Below are 16,777 nucleotides of genomic sequence, written 5' to 3'. Positions count from 1 at the left end.
CCTGCTGGCCACGCTTCTCCCGATGCAGCCCAGAGTATGGTTGGCCTTCTGGGCTGCCAGCGCACATTGCCGGCTCATGTCCAGCTTTTCATCCACCAGCACCCCCAAGTCCCTCTCGGCAGGGCTGCTCCTGATCCTTTCTTCCCCCAGCCTGTACTGATACTTCTCTAATTAATCTTTCAAGTAGTCCTAGAACAATTTCAAATCCCACTTGCATTTCAGCATATCAATTTTTTACACTCCATTTACCCATCCATCATAACTGCAACTTCCTATTTGCTGTACATGCCTGCTTCCAAAACAATTACACCACCAGTTGACACAGCCACCACCAGGATAGATGACAGCACTTTGAAGACGAAGCACAAACACATCTGAGTATTGACCTCCTGTCATAGTTGCCTTTCTCTGCCTCTGGAAATTAGCCTTCTTCTCCTCAAATGTCTGGAGCGGAGAAATAAGCCTCTCCTTCAACCTTGAAATACTGAAATTATTTCCTTTTTCCCCGGAAGGGATAGGAGGGTTTAGAGAAATGCTCTTCACAGTTGCAGCACCCTCGCACTACATTAAGACTAAACTTATCTTATGGGAAAGAACACTACTGTATTTCCAGATATAGCCTGACATTTTTGTGGGAATCATGGGAAAAAAATACGTTTCCTCCCAAAATTGCCAACATCAGTTATGTCGTTATACTAGCAGCATGTTGTCGAGCTTCTGTTCACTACCAGAGTACGGAGGGTTACGTTCTTTCTGATGATGGAGACTGCTTACCAAACTCCAGGCTCTGCCTCTTCTCTTCTTATCCCCACTAACACTCCCTCGAGGGTCAATGCCGTACACCAAAACACTGAAATGACTTTTTTTTTTAAATTACTCTTCTGGAAATGGGGGTTTAAGACCAAATAAAAAGAATCAGTTTCTTTCATTTCAGCTCCACAAATACCTGTATCAGCACAAGGGAGAGCAGAAGCTGGATAGCACCAGTAGGGAACTGCCTACAAGACACATCTCCCATGAGAAGAGGTATATTTGGTTACAACTTAAGAAACTTAAAACTATATATAAGCTCCTAAGCTCAGGTACCACAGCTGGAGACTTCAGGTGTTATTTAAAAACTCCAAAGTGTAGTTCTGATCACAATAAAACAACTGATTCTCTACAGTGAAGCAGCAGCAGTTTTCCACTGGGTGGCAACAAAAGCATCAGCATCACACAAGTAAAAAAACACTATAAATTCACATTAAAGCCTGTAACGTAACTTTTTATCTTACTTCAGGTTCCCGTTTGCACTTCAAAAAGTTTATCTTCATTGTAAACTACCTCTTTAATGCACGTATCCCTGTTTTGTTGCCACCGCAGATCTTTTTAAACAATTCTTATTAAAACATAAAAGCAAATATTGCATATAATGCAGGTCCAACACAAAAGGAAGCTGTGAATGGCTGCCATCTGCTACCACAGGTGGCATGCACAGCTCTATTTATACTTGGGGCCTTCACTAGAAATGGTAGATGTTCTTCTATTTAGAGATTTTTCTTATGATTTTAGAGCAGGCTATATTATTAAATAGTAAGAGAAACAGGAAAGCATTCCCTCCAAAGCAGCATCTTCAAAAGACACATATACTTTAGAACAAAGACGCTGACTCTGCTCCTTTCAGTATCTTAGCAATACATACAACATTTCTTTCCACTCCCGACAAAGAATTGATCACTCATGAAACAGTAGGTTCCAATTTGCATACGTTTAACCCACTGCAAGAAGCAGCAGCATTGTTTACGATTAAAATGATTGGAGTAGGTTCCCGTGACATATTGTAGGGAGAATTCGGCAGCGTTGAATAGTCATTTTCATTGAACAAACATAGCATTTTATCAAGTTTGCTCTTGCAATGTCAGAACAATAAGCAACTATTTACTACCATATAAAATGGACCGTTACACTTCACACTACACCACCATGCTGAATTTTTAAAAGATGTACTTTGTTAAATAAAACTTTAAAAATACTTAAAACCAAAACATAATAGAAAAGCTCTTGCAAAAGTCGTAAGAGAGGACATTTACTGTTGATTCAGCGGCACTGACAAGCTGATGCTGATGGAAGTGTCTTCTCAACCAGAAAAATTGGAAAAAAAAAAAAATAACATTTAATTTTTCAATACACCCAAAAGGCCTGGTCTTCAAATGTCTTGCCTAAATAGATCCCACCTACAGATTCCTGAAAAGGTGACTACATTCTATAGCCCCCTTTACAAAGAGCAGCAAATTTAAGTGCATTATAATATTAACATCTAGACACCTATCATGTTTTCAATTCCAAACATACAGTCAACCCAAACATACCCACTGCCTATTTCAGAAGAAATTAAGAAATTCAGTAAGACATTAGGTGAGGTACTTGGACTGAATGTTTCCAACCAAAAAACATACAGTCTCAGTACTAGGAAGAGATACAGCAATTCATGTAAGAACATAAACTTTTTAATAAAAACATGTTTCCAATGTCTAAACAATATAAAAAAAACAAAGGAAATTTTCTGTGGTTAGTGCATGTAATGAAGGCAAGCATTTTCAGAAATCTGGAACAAAACCAAAACAGAATAGATACTATAAGCAGAAACCCAATTTATATTAAATAAATTTTAAAATTAAGAGCTTGGGCTCTTACCTAAACTATTACAGTTGGGAAAGACTAATTAGAAGAGTTTCCATGTAGAAAAGATTCCTGTGGAGAAGTTTTCTGCCTCAAACTCCCTTTGATTAGACAGAGTTAGGAACTTTTTAATACAACACATGAACGGCCTGGTCCCACACAGCTTCCTTCTACGTTATATTTTAAACACTCTCAGCCCGTTGAATTCACACAGGCTCCTGCAGGATGTTGCCTAAGAACAGACAAGATTTTGTTTTTAAAATACTATAACCTGGACTCTACATTTCAGAAACTGGAACCTTCAAAAGACAAAATGATCCAATTCCCTGGTACAGTGACATGCAACAAAGGTTAAACCAATTAAATTAAACCAAAGATTTGGTTTAATTCAAAATTCATCAGAGCTTCAGCTCTGATTTTAATAGTGTGGAAACTGTTATTTAAAGGGGTTTGGATGGTGACTTAATAGCAGGCCATGAGGTGGTGCTGTCCTACCAGAATTCCCTGCAGACGAGCACCAGGCTGCCTCCACTCGTCAACCGTCAACCGGCCGCTTTTCAGCTGATTTGTCTCTTGAGGGGATACATTTGGTTTAGGTTTCCCCAGCAAACGTGAAAGTTTCTAAAACAGGTCACACAGATCAATTGCTCTCGTAATGGGAAACCCAAAAGAGCAAATAATATCTAAACTGTGGCGTGGGGGTGGCCCGATGCTGGAAGCGGGTAGCAGGGGGCGAGGAGACAGCCAGCCTGGCTACCTCTAATCTCGGGAAAATTGTGACTTTGTTCAGTTTCTGCTTTACATCAGCATATACGTTACAGCAGCAGGCAGGGCACCATTTTAACTGCATTTTATTAGTAGTCTCGCATTCGGAGCAAAGGAATTAACATAACCAAGAATGGGGGTGCTGTATTAATAAAATGTGTAGTACGTGGGGTAAGAACATTCAAAATCAAATTAACTGAATTAAAAGCCATGAAAATGAAGAACTGAGGCATTTTGACTCTTCAAGGCAAAGATGGTACAAAACTTAAAAAATATTTTTAAAAAAAGAAAATGTGTTATATTATCAGTATTTTTCTCATTTAATATAACACAGTATTTTTTTCTAAAACCAAAGTAAAATTTTAAGGAATCGCTGCAAATATTTGCATCAGCCATTGTGGGATATTGGAAGATAAAACCTCTTTGCAGAGTACCACAGGCAGTGTTCGGCGATCATTAACAAACCAATTAAGAAACCTCTGAACTGCAGTTAAGAAGCAAAGCCAATTTCCAAACGCCTGGTCTGGAGCAGAAAATGCTTTATTTTGCTTAATATCAAACTGGGGAAAAGGAAAGAGTAAAAAGCACTGTCTTGCACAGTAAGGAAAAAAAAAAAACCAAAATCAGCTTGCTTTTAAAGGAATTTTTTTTTTTAATGCCTGCTTTACTACCATATATTTATAAATACTTTCTGTGGTTCAAAAATTCTCTCATTATTTTTGCTACTGTCAGTTCACATGTGAAATACTTGGCCACTAAAGTGCACTTCAGATCTGCACTTGGTTATTTTGATTTTTTTATTCACTGTTTATTATACAAAGTGGATTTTTTTTTTTTGTAGTAAATAACTCGCTACCAGCCTAAGTGCCTCACATTCCATCTCACCATGCCTTCCTTAAAAATAATCCAGGGTTGGTATAAGATTTGGTCAAGTGAATGATGAAGAGACTGTATTTGGAATTTTTTGACACAACTGCAAACCATTTTTTGTTCAAGACTCCTCTAATAAGAGTAAAGCAAAACTAAGACCTAAGAGCTCAAAAGCTCCAGTTCCCCACTGACCACAACAAAGCCTGGAAGTACCCAGTATTACCACTGGATTTAGGTTTTACTGGGGTGTTATTTAGGGGTGGGGTTGCTGCACATTTTAAAAATGCGTACAGTACCTATACCAAACGCCAACTGTACAGAAAAAATATTTTGAAAACATTTAACTTTTTTTTTTATAAAAATTGAAGTTATCCTGAAGTGTATTGTATATTCTTAAAACCATTTTAATGCTTTGTATTTCAGGCATTTATAAATACAGAAAAAGAAATATTTTACAGGATAATTACTTACAAACACTGGATTTCAATTCTAACCAGAAAACTGCAATACATGCAGAATTTAAGATAAAGAAGTCTGTGTTAATTTTGCCACTGTTTTCTTAGGTCTGGTGGGAACACACTGGTTTGATACCTACACATACAGAAGCACGTTTAAATATTCTGAAAATGGACAGTAGAGGGTCAACAGGAACACAAGGTGCCCTCCAGGAAAAATTAACAGTAGGCTTTCGAAAATGTAACGTCACGCTTAATGTTTTTAGTAATCAGTCTTCATTTACTCTCTGTGGCAACAAATACCTACAATAAAAAAAAAAAAGCAACATCTGATTTTAATAAAACTTAGTATTTCCCTTTTTCTTGTTTATTGTCCAACTCTAATCATAACATGCTTTAACTTTTTTTTTTTTTTTTTACACAATCATCCAAAACCTCATTGACTAAAATATAAACCCCACAACAATTGTGGGGAATGTTTTGGTTGAGAGATAAAAGTAAATTGGTCAAAATACATATTTGCAATAATTGGCCCTTACCATTGCTGTTCAAAATGCTCCATTTACAACCTTCCAGTAACTGCATTCAACTCTGCTTGTGTTTTTCTGTAAGAGATATTTTTCTTGTCCCTTGTTCTCACAGCCTGAGCTCATTTAGTGCTATGGTTTTTTTGACTCTAAGATGTTTTACGATATAAAGAGATTTCCAGTCTCATTTAGCAGACGCACAGTAATAAAAGGTTACTCTGTCAGATCATCATTATGGAATTCAGGATCCAAGTTTCTGCAGTGCAGTTCAGAGAGAGTTACAGGCGCATGTGCTTCACTTTGGGACCAAGTTGAACCCACTCCAGCAGAAGCCATCACAGGGCACCAGAGCAGTTAGGCCGTGGCATCAGCTGGGCCGTCGCGCTCTCTGCTGAAGCCGCAGCCGGACCGGAGCCTCCCCGCGCGCCGCAGTCCCACGCTGCTCTGCCAGGCCCTTTTCAGTCCGAGTTCTACACTCTCGGTGTCTTTACACTCAGTACACCTACACGCTGATGCAGCACGAGCTGACGCAGCACTTCGTCTCAGAATCCTACCGCTCTGCCAAATGTGATTTGGGGGACAAGCACCGTTCTATTTCAGCGTTCAAGGAGTTTTCTGGATTTTCATCATCAGTACAATAGTGTTCTTGGTGCAGAAAATCCTTTCACTATGTTTCAACACCTTCATTTATATTATGCAGAAGAAACATTACTTTAGTGGTTTCTCTAGCATTTAAGCCAAATAAGAAGTTTCTCCCCCATGAAAACACTGGACTGGACCCAGAAAATGCCCAGTCAGAAGTGAGAAGTTTACGATTCCTTATCTAAAGAACACGTATAAACCAGGCGCAAAAGCAAACAAGTAAATATACTGGAAGGAAGCTAATTCTGTACATACTAATATTTTCATCCAAGCACTTTATGGTATCAGCAGAAAAATTAAGACAAAGTCCCCCGTCCATCCATCCATCCCCCCATGTAACAGGAAACCCCAAGACCTGGATCATCTGCCCTAAATCTTAGGAACTCGCTGAGCCACCTGGCCACTGTAAGTCCTCATGTGGCTGATGCAGAGTGAGGCACTGATAGAGGCTATTCACATCTTTGGTAAATCTAGACAAAGTTTCTCAGTCAGGCACACATCTCTTCCGTGCCACCCCACCTCGCATGGACTGCTCTGCTGCATTCTCCGAGCCTAGGAAGCAGAACCAACCAACTAATCAAAAAAAAAAAAAATCCCTGCTCCATCCCTGGGGAAAATAACTCTTCTCCACTAGTCCTTACAACAGCAAAAATTTTGGCTGAACTGAGGTGAGGAAAACAACAGTAGCAAAAAAAGTATAATCCTATTAATAACTCCTGTACGGGACAGGGATGCTAACAGTCAGTCTGCAAGTCAGTCTGCTAATATTATCCCATTCCCTCCACCCCATCCCTTTCTAAGAAATAGAAGTGTCTTATAAAATGGTAGTTAAGGCAAAGGCTGACAGTTTCTCAACTCTGCAGCAAGTGCTAGCAATTTATCAGAGCACAAGCTGGCCTAAAAGTGTCACTGAGAACGAAGGCACTTTACTTTGTCCCCACTCAAGAATCTTCTGACATGACTGAAGTCCGGCCATAATGCCTGAGAAAAATCCCTTCCTTTCGAGTACATCGCTCTGCCATATTTCTATGAAGTTAACTACCAAATGGCCATCAGCTTTCTCAAGGTAACATATGACGCGGTATGAAAAGGCATCTCTGGACCCCTGCATTTGTTGGCCACAAAATGCTATTCATACTGGTTTTGATCTACCTAGGGGTACTAAGTGGTTTGGCCTATTTTTTAAAAAAAAAAAAAAAAGTCTGCCCCAACCATGGGAAAGAATAATTTCTGCTTGAAAAAATTCCAGTAGATAGTCACGTAGTCACGTAGAAATTTCTCCCGAGAAAGCACTTGCAGAATTTGGGAGCAGTAAGCTTTAGCTATAATTAAAAGGGAAATCAATGCTATTCTTCCACATCTGAGTAATGCTGACAACTCAAAAGTATATTTTTAATCACTGAAAGCAGAAACTCCTGACAAGAATTTAAGTTGTGAAGTAAAGCACTTTTCCTTTCTCACTTTTTCTCAGCCATGAATCTCAGTAAGATTTTTTTAAATGTCCGTTTCCTGTAATTTTGGTAATTTTAGAGTATAATTATTTTTACATTTTTATGATGCCTTTGGGGTATCATTACAAATATTTTTAAGCATTTAAACTTAGAAAAATAAAATTAAGTAATAACTTCTCTTTAGAAGAGACTGTCAGCCCTGTTCTGAATAAACAATCCCTTTTAAAAGCAATCTAGAGATTTATATCCCCTGTAACCATAGAAATTAATCTTGAGTTTAAACAAAATGGAGTAAAACATAATGTATTTAATGAAAATCAGAATGCTGCTATTGCAAATGGAAGTTGGGTTTCTGGGTTTTTTTAATTCAACAGACAGCTTTGTATGCAGTCATAAGATTGTACTTGATGGGCTACTTCTTACAACTTAATCATACTCACTTAACCAATTTGAACAAAGCATTCAGATTTCTGAGTATTTTCATTTTACTTGAGATAAATGTCAATCAGTATGAAAAAAGTTAAAGATTTTTCAGATTAAAGAAGCCGAAGGTAAATGTCAGAAACATTTAATGATAAGAGCAATCATGAGAAACTGCTATGACATTGTGAGGCCAACAAGAAGACAGCACAAAATTTTTTTAGGAGTTTTTCATATTAGAAGTTTGCAAATAGCAGAGAAGAAAAAAAGCACAAACTGGGAAACATTTTTATACATCAATATAGCTAAAAAAATTACATTATGTTCAGAAATAAACCCAGTGTTTCCTATAGACTAAGAATATTTACAAGGTTGCATGAAATGTTTCCAGCATGTAGACCCTCAGAAACAATAATAATGCATAAAGAACTTCAAGGTTAAAATAATTGAATATTTATAGCTCAGTTAAGTTAAGAGCTAAAGAAGATCAGCATCTGCTGTATTTTCAAAAAGCAAAGCAAAGAACTTGAAGTTCACATGAGGAAACACTGATATGCTTCACAATAACATCAAAACAAGAAATCAGAGCCCAAAACCTAGAAAATTTTTCACATCACAATAGATTGAACTAGTTTCCTGTGGGAACACCCATAACAGCCACATAAATCTAACAGAGGTTGTGAAAAATAAACAAGTATACAGTAGAAGGAATCTAAAAGGAATACAACCTAACAGATCTTTCCTCTAACTGCCGTATGGATCACGTGGCACTTCCAGCTGTTACATTACCTGTATATAGGCCTTCTAAGTCTCCCTCGATCATATCAATAGGAAATTATCAGACCATATCAGGGGAAAAAATAAAACAAAATAAAATCAGCCTTTTTTACAACTAGAAAGCTAAACTCTAAAATCTATACTCTAAACCCAATTAATCTATCTATTATACAATGACAGACAGAGAACTGAAGAAAAGAAGTAAAGCACATTGAGCTGCTTAAAAGCCAGCAATTTCTAAAAAGACCGTCACTGTTCATAAGCCACAGCAACAACTCCAGAGCCCTCAGGAAGCCCTCTACGTGGCGTGACTCACTGTCACGCTGTGCTATTTGAAAACCAGCAAGCTGCTATGATACTTACAGCTGAAAAATACAGTGTTTACCATAATTTAAAACTTTATTCCAACTTTAAATTTTTTTCTCGCCGCCTGTGATAAAGAGGTGAGTTTCCAGAGTGGCATTGGCCCTACCTCCTGAACTGAGGGTCTTTTAAAGAAGGAATTGAACAGCTGAATGTAAAAGGGCAACTGTTACAAAAGTACTGATTTCAAAGAGCAGGTTTTTGTTGTCAGTACATAAAATAACAACTTTCTCTACCCCAATGTATGAACAGTTCTAGGATGCCCCTATCAATCCAACCAGACTACAATTTGCAGTGTTACTGGTTTATTCCAAATACTTTTGTCTGTAGATCCCCCTTGTTAAACCTTACTTGAGTAAAACCTGAACCTGGCTCTTCATTCACAGCCAGAAACCAAAGTGTTACTTACAACAGCTTTAACTTTTACCGTCAAGAAAACAAAGGGAACGCAATGGCACACTGACAACATTTTAACATGAGCTTCTTCCAAAGTCATCTCTCTCAAACAGAGAATGCAGGTGACTTTTCCCAGCGAAGTAACCTTCTCCAGTCTTGCAGAAAAAGTAAATCGTGTGCTCCTGTTATCCTCCCCCACTCCCTCCTTCACACACATGCACCCTCCCAGGAAAAATTTCTATTTCTTCCAGCTGCATCCAAAGCCCAGAGACATTAAATGCACTATACATTCCTCTTACCAGCACCTCAAAGAGAGATTTATGAAAACCTCTGTATCTAGCAATGCTCCTTAGCTGCAATAGCAAAAATATGTCAAAATTGCACACATTTAGGGCCCAGAGCATACTGGCCCAAACTGGTGCTTGCTCTTGCAATGTCACTATTTTTAGTCAGCAGAAAAGAAACGAATGTGATTGGGGCGAGCTAAGCAGCTGTGTAATAAGACACATGAATATGCATCTTCCTAACCAATGCTAACACAGGAGATACAAGCTTCTAGTCTCCTTCTCTTACCCCAGTCCGTAACGGAGAACGATCTAGGAGACTCGGCCAAACTCAAGGCTCGCGTGGACACACAAACACTTGGAATGTAATGCAAGGGGGAAGAGAAGAAACTCAATGAAGTGAGCTTCGCAAGGCCATGAAGACACCTGAAAAATACAAGTCCATTCCTGCCTCCTAGCTAACTCACCTGTTTACTGTAATAGGCTGCCTCTCCCTGCAATGTATCACTCAATTCTGAAAGCATTATGTGTCTCTCCAAAATCTCAAACTCATAGGAACACACAACACAATGGCTAGCTTTTTGATGGTATGCATCCACAGAAAAGACACAATGTGCAAACAGGGAGAGAACACAGAAACAAGCCAAAAAAAACTAGGGCAAAAACTTAGCACCAACACAGAAGAAGAAGAAAGAAAAGGGTTGGCTGAAATAAAAGGAAACAGCATCTGCACTGAGACATACCACCACCGTATACTGCTGCATCGAGTCTGAGGTTTCAGCCAGTAGTCAACTCCAAAGGGCCTCCAAGAAGAAAGGACTGTAAACTACGGAGTTATCTTCATGGTTGCTCAGGAAAGCAACACAGTCTCCATTCTGGAATTACAACCTGACTATAAATACAGCTGAGCACCCAGCCAGCTGCGAAATAATCTTAGGAAGCAAGATCATGAAACACACTGACAGATATTTATTGACAGATTTATGGTCACAAGCACTTTGCAGTGAGAGCACACAGATAAGAGCATGTTAACTTCCAGTTGGAGGAAAGGGATTGTGCTTATAGATGAAGCCATAAATATTACTAAGAAGCTTTGTGTTAAGATTCAGTGTCCATCAAGCAGTTTCATTGTGTCTTGCCAACCTGTTCACAATGAAGAAATCAGCGTTACCTCTGTGTCCTTTGCCATAACAACTAGATTGTCCAGGTTTGGCTGCAGTAGCTAAATGCTACTGCACTGCTGGGGGGTGAATAAAAAAACCCACCTGGATAGAAAATACTTGTATTTCAGTAGATATGAATATGTAGAAATAGGAGTATGTATTGTAAGATGGATATGGGTTTGTATACAATTTTCACTCAAGCTTAAAGTAAAATGGTAGTGCAATTTGCCACACCAATGTTTTACAGCTCTTACATGAATTCTGTGAATAGTCTCTTGTGTCAAGGACAGATGTGATACTATGCTTTCCAGTTCTTATTTGGGTTAAACACCTGATTTACAGATACCATACCACTGCTCCACAGTTCTGCTCTGCGCTACAGATGAGTCAGTATTTTCATCAGTATTCTACCCATGCAAAGGCATGATGTACTTAGAAAGAGAGGAAGGTAAACGTCAGGTACCTCTCTACTGGGCAGCTGTCTCACCAGCAACTTTAAGATGACAATTTTAAGCCTAGGAATCAGAATTAAAACATGAAAGCTTCATACTGGGAAGAGAATTTACCATAAGGAGACTGGTCAAGATTACGTGGTAAATGTCAAGCAGGTCTGACTGTAGGCATAGATGGAACAGGAGCTGGTAAAGCTCAGTGTGGCATAGAGGTGAAAAAATGAAAGCAACACTGAAAAGGGAAGGAAGGGAAGAATTGAAGATGGAAGAGAGATTAAAAATGGCATGATCTGAGGTAAAGAACAAAAACCCCAAAACACCAGAAGATATATCTGGGCTAACAGAGTAATTATATTTCCAGTGCAAATGTGAGACATATACCAGACACACACGAGCTAGCATGTACTTGGGAAGAATGGGGCTCTTATTTAGTGTAATGAACAGCAAAAGAAAAAAAAAAAAACACTTAACAGAGGGAAGAAACAAATCCCCCAAACCAATAATTAAATCTATTAGGATGTAAAATGTTCTCCCTGAAAGTGTTCAAAATAGCCAAAACAAAACACTGTGTGCTATACAACAGCTAGCAAAGAGAGGGTTAACATGACCTCATGCTTTCAGTAGCATGTTTTACTCTTTGGCACATCAGCATTAGAACCAGAGCATCTCAAAATTATAAGTTTTCCCCCCACAGAAACACACAATTTCAAATACCTGCAGTTCTAATATTACGCCAATGAAAAAGCATATTGTTGAACGCAGAGTGCAGCTATATAACTGTATAGCAGCCGTGCAGACACTAAAAACCATGGTATCTAAAGCAGTCTGAGGGTGGTTTTATCTTTTTTGCCCTGAGTGTTCTTCAGTCCCCTTCATAACGCTTCAAACACTGTTTCTGCAATAAGCAACTCAAGTGTCTGTCTGACACAACTACAGCATCAGGAAGCCTGGAGGACACAGACAAAAATGACTAACGAGAGAAAAACAAAGAAGGAAAATAAAAAAGCCTTGTCTAAATAGAAAGTTTTAATAATGTAACTTTGGTCTGTTGTATTTAGTTGCACTGTATCAAATCAGCTGTACTGTGACTCTGTATGAAGTTTAGGTAACTCAACATAATTTTTCTTTTATTTAAACTGATTTGAGGTATTTGCACTTTAGAAAATAAAAAGCATAGGTTTAATGACTGCATGCATCTTTTTATACCTGATTGGTAGCCATTATTAATACAAATCAATGATATGAATGGAGTTAAGAAAAGGAAAAAGTCAAAAAAGCAAGAGCTGGACAAGAGAAGGAGAAAAAAGACAAAGGAAAATAAGTTACGTAGATTAGAGCTTCATGGGGACTGCCCTTTTCCTTTCAATTCATCTTATAAGACAGCAGCAAAAAGAATGAGCCTGTCTTCTGCTGCAGAAAGAAAGTAAATCAACTGACTAGGTATTCGTGGGCAACCGATTTATCCTTCCTGAAGCTAAAATTTCCTTACCATTTAAATAAACAAGCAACTACTAATTCTGTAACGTGTACTGGTAGAAAAATCAGGAAACAAATACAGTAACAAAGGACTCAAATGTAGTGCAAACAAAGAAGAAAATATCAGTAATAAGAAATCAGTGACACTAAAATTGTGAAAGACAGATTTCAGAGAGCTATGATGAAATATGACACACATAGCCAGAAATAAAAGCAGACACCAAAAAAAGTAAGAGTTGGAAGTAACAGATGTGAGCAGAAGAAAGCTAACTCCTCCTTTGAAATGAGTGAAACAGGAGAAAATGGGGTGACTCCTGAAAAGCCACTATTTTTTGCCAAAGTCAAGTCCAGGGACTATAATAGAGTTAATGTTCCCTTTAGATTTAAAAATGATCCTACAAGGAAAATTAAATGCATTTACTTTAACAGAGGCAGTTAAAAGACATATGCTCTCCGCCTGGTTCAGAGCGTGTGCTCCGAGGCAGAGGATGTACATGCCATCGCAAGAGCTGACTCAAGTAATCTGCTTTGAAAACAGCCAACACAAAAACATCCAAGCACAAAGGACAAATACTTTCACTTTTAAAATCTCCCTTTCCAATTAAACTGAAAACACAGGGTTTTTTTTAAAAAAATAATAGTACTGACTTTTTTTCTCTTACATTACAAACACAGAGTGTATGCAATGAACATGGCAGAAAACGTGTTAGCCAGTGGTAGCTGAATGTGATTTCCTAATTGAAATTCGGTATTTTCTTGCAACAGTCATAAAACAAACTCCTTTTGCTAATGAGCAAAGAGGTGGAACCATACCAACCAACCTTCCCTTGGGACAAACGGGGAGTTGATAAGGTCATGAAAAATCTTGAGAGAGACTATGAAACAGTCATTTTTCCATTTTTACTGTAACGCAATTTTCAGCTATTGTAGCAGGCATTACTCTTTTAACAATTACTGTTGGTAGCCTTAGCATTTGGGGTGAAAGGATTGTCACTAGATCTTAGAAATAAAATTACCTATATCAGACTAAACACAGTGCAAAATCCAGACTTCTCGTTCCGGGTAACCTACAGACTAAAGGCTTTGCCTTAGTTTACTCTTAGAAAATGCTCGTTTCAGCTGTTTGTCTAAAACATACTAGTTTCTGAAGTGCTGTGCAACACTGCAGCCCCCTAGAACAAAACAGAGCACAAGTAACAGATTCAGCATCCTGGATATAGTAGTCTTTTTCTTACTCCTATGAAGCTATAATTTTATGTAATAAATTAAAAAAAATTCAGAAATGTATTATCTACCATCCTTACTTTCGGTTACAAAGCCTGGTGGTATGTCGAATGGCAGCACAAGCTTTACCAGAATTTCCACTTGAATTGTTTAGTTCTTATGGCCATTATGGCAAAGAGGAGGAAAAAAAGTGCTACGGGACTTATTGGAAGAGTTCACTGTTCCTAGACAGCATTATCAGCCTATCTTCTACGATAAACCTACCAATACAAGTATGGTTGTACAACAGGTTATAACATTCGGCAGTAGCTGAAAGGTCGTCTTAGCTCCTGATGGGGAATTAAGGCAGGGCGGAAACAACCAAGTTCGCAGTGCCTTTGTAAATAGGATTTTGATAAAGGATTGAAATTTAAGACTGGATTTCCTGACTTCTGAGTGGCAGTCCTCTTTCTTTTTGAATTAAAAAGAACAGACTGATGTTATAGACCAAAACATGCCATGTTTCCTCATCATATACTATTACAAATTTTGCTTTAAAATTAGGATTATGAAAATAATGTTATCTATTTCCACATTACCTTTTCAGAACACCAGCATTCATCCAGAAAACTACTACACACTACGGAAACCCAGAAGACAAGTCCTAGAGAACTTTTCCTGTGCTTATAAAATATAGAGACAAAATACATTCAGAATAATCTGTGTGATCTCTTGGGCCTCTCAGCTTTATAGTTATGCAACATTTCATTAGATCAGTTTTTTCTCAAGTGTTAGATGGAAAACCAATTAAACATCAAAAGATTCCTGCTTGTCAGATCAAATTTACTACTCACTGGAACAGTATGCCTTATTCACTAAATACGTGTTGACTTGGAAGTCATTGCAAACCGCATTCTTAACTAATTACAGCAACTGCTACAGAATACTGATCACTATTAAGAATCAGTAAGTTAAACTCAACGCGCCAATTATCATAGCCCTCACTTGCCAAGAGACACCAGTCCGTCAAAAGCACACTGCACAATTAAAAGTTAAAAATAACGTTTATTCTGTCCTTAATCATTGCTCCTCCACTGCTACCCAAGAGGTAGGAAACGTACTACTGTAACAAGTCTCGTGTGCCGTGGTTGGTTTCTGCAAACTACACACATCCTTATTGCAAAGAATGCTTTTCAAGTGAAGGCTGCACATATGCCATCATATAAGGAATAAGAACATGACATTGGCAATGCTGTTATGTCAGACAGTGAATGCAGCGCAGGGGACTTCTCAACAAGATGTATATTATGTGGTTTGTTTCATTTGTGGGGTAGTATCAGAAGATGCCTGGGCTTCAACTTGGGGTCAAAGGGACAAGCTATGCTAGCTGCTACAACTTGTCGCTGTGTACGTATTCTTTAACGCTGTCTGTATGGCTGAATGGATAGTCGGTCTGCTCCAATTGAAGTAAATTAATAAAATACATTTTCAGCACAGTTTCTAATCTGTGTCAACTACTGCCAATATTGCAGTCAGGTAAGCTTGAGGTTCATTTTTCTAAGAGAGCAAAAAAATCAAAAGTTTTTTTTTTAATCTGAACATTAAATATACAGATGCAAGCACAGAGAATAAATTTTGTAATTTTGTTCAGATTCTTTCATAGTTTCATTGTAGTAATATTAAAGACTCAAAAGAGCTGGCTGACACACTTTTTTGTTACACTTAAAATTATTTATCCATTAAACTCTTAGGACTTGGTGTCATTTTATTAACTTCACTGGGATAAAAATGTAGCTGTGAACACTAGCTCAAGAAGTAAAAACTTTCATGATCTAGCAACTAGGTAGCAAAATAAATCCTTTAAAAACTATCAAATGAAGCTAAAAATAAAATTAGATATAAATTCAAGTTTTAGACTGTGGTCAATTGAGGTCTAGACAAAACCCTATGTTTGTTCACTGCCTAGTCTCCAGTCTGCTCCAAGTTTGAAAAGGTAATTGAACTCAGTCTATAATTACTGGATTAGATACAGATGGGCTCTGTACATTTCAGGGAGGAAAGAACTGTTTTGATTCATTTTATGATTGCCTGTAAGGTCAAACTTTTCAAAATGTACTTTCATCTGTTAAATGGTTTCTCAAAGTCCCAGGGGGACATCTTCAATAACTGATGTTTTAAGCAATTTGGGTCTATCAGATCCAGTCTTTGAATGTAATACGCTGTCCATTTTCTAGAATTATAAATGTGCATGTAGGTTAATTGCTACAGCTCTTACATATTTTCAAAACTACACTTTTCAGAAAAATTGCAAGTTTTACCCAACAACTGTTATGCATAAATATTTGTAGAATTATTTGGTTTTAGGGTACAGAGTATCTTTGGAAATACAAATAAATAACACAAATTAGAAATGTCTTTACTCATAATTCCTTCCCGTTTGTCAGAAGTTTCTGAGAATGCTCTCTTAGGACCCAATTCAACAATGTATGAATAGCCCCAATGAATTCAGCTTGCTTTTTACAAACCAAAAAAGTGAGGAACATACCTCAATAAAAAAATTCTAAAAAGCACTTGAAGACTTCTCTTTGAGCACACTCTTCATTGAGCCTTCATCCTCACTCTCACTCACGAGATAAAATGTGGAGCAAGCAATGAGCATTAAACTTTCATTCTGCTAAGAACTTTTTGCAAACTCTTTTCTTCAATTAAATCAACCATAACTCTGCAGCCTGTTTCAGTACCACCAGGATTTCATCTTGCATCTTTAAAAGTCTTGCTTAGCTAGAAGTTCAAATGGATATCTAGCTCTGCTCTCAGTTAGGGACTCTTAGAGCTACCGTAATAGCAATTTAAAGCAGAAAACACACCATGCAAT

This window comes from Egretta garzetta, unplaced genomic scaffold, assembly GCF_000687185.1.
Source record: "Egretta garzetta isolate BGI_Z169 unplaced genomic scaffold, ASM68718v1 scaffold193, whole genome shotgun sequence".
Lineage (NCBI taxonomy): Eukaryota > Metazoa > Chordata > Aves > Pelecaniformes > Ardeidae > Egretta > Egretta garzetta.
Note: the sequence above shows the minus strand (reverse complement) of the source record.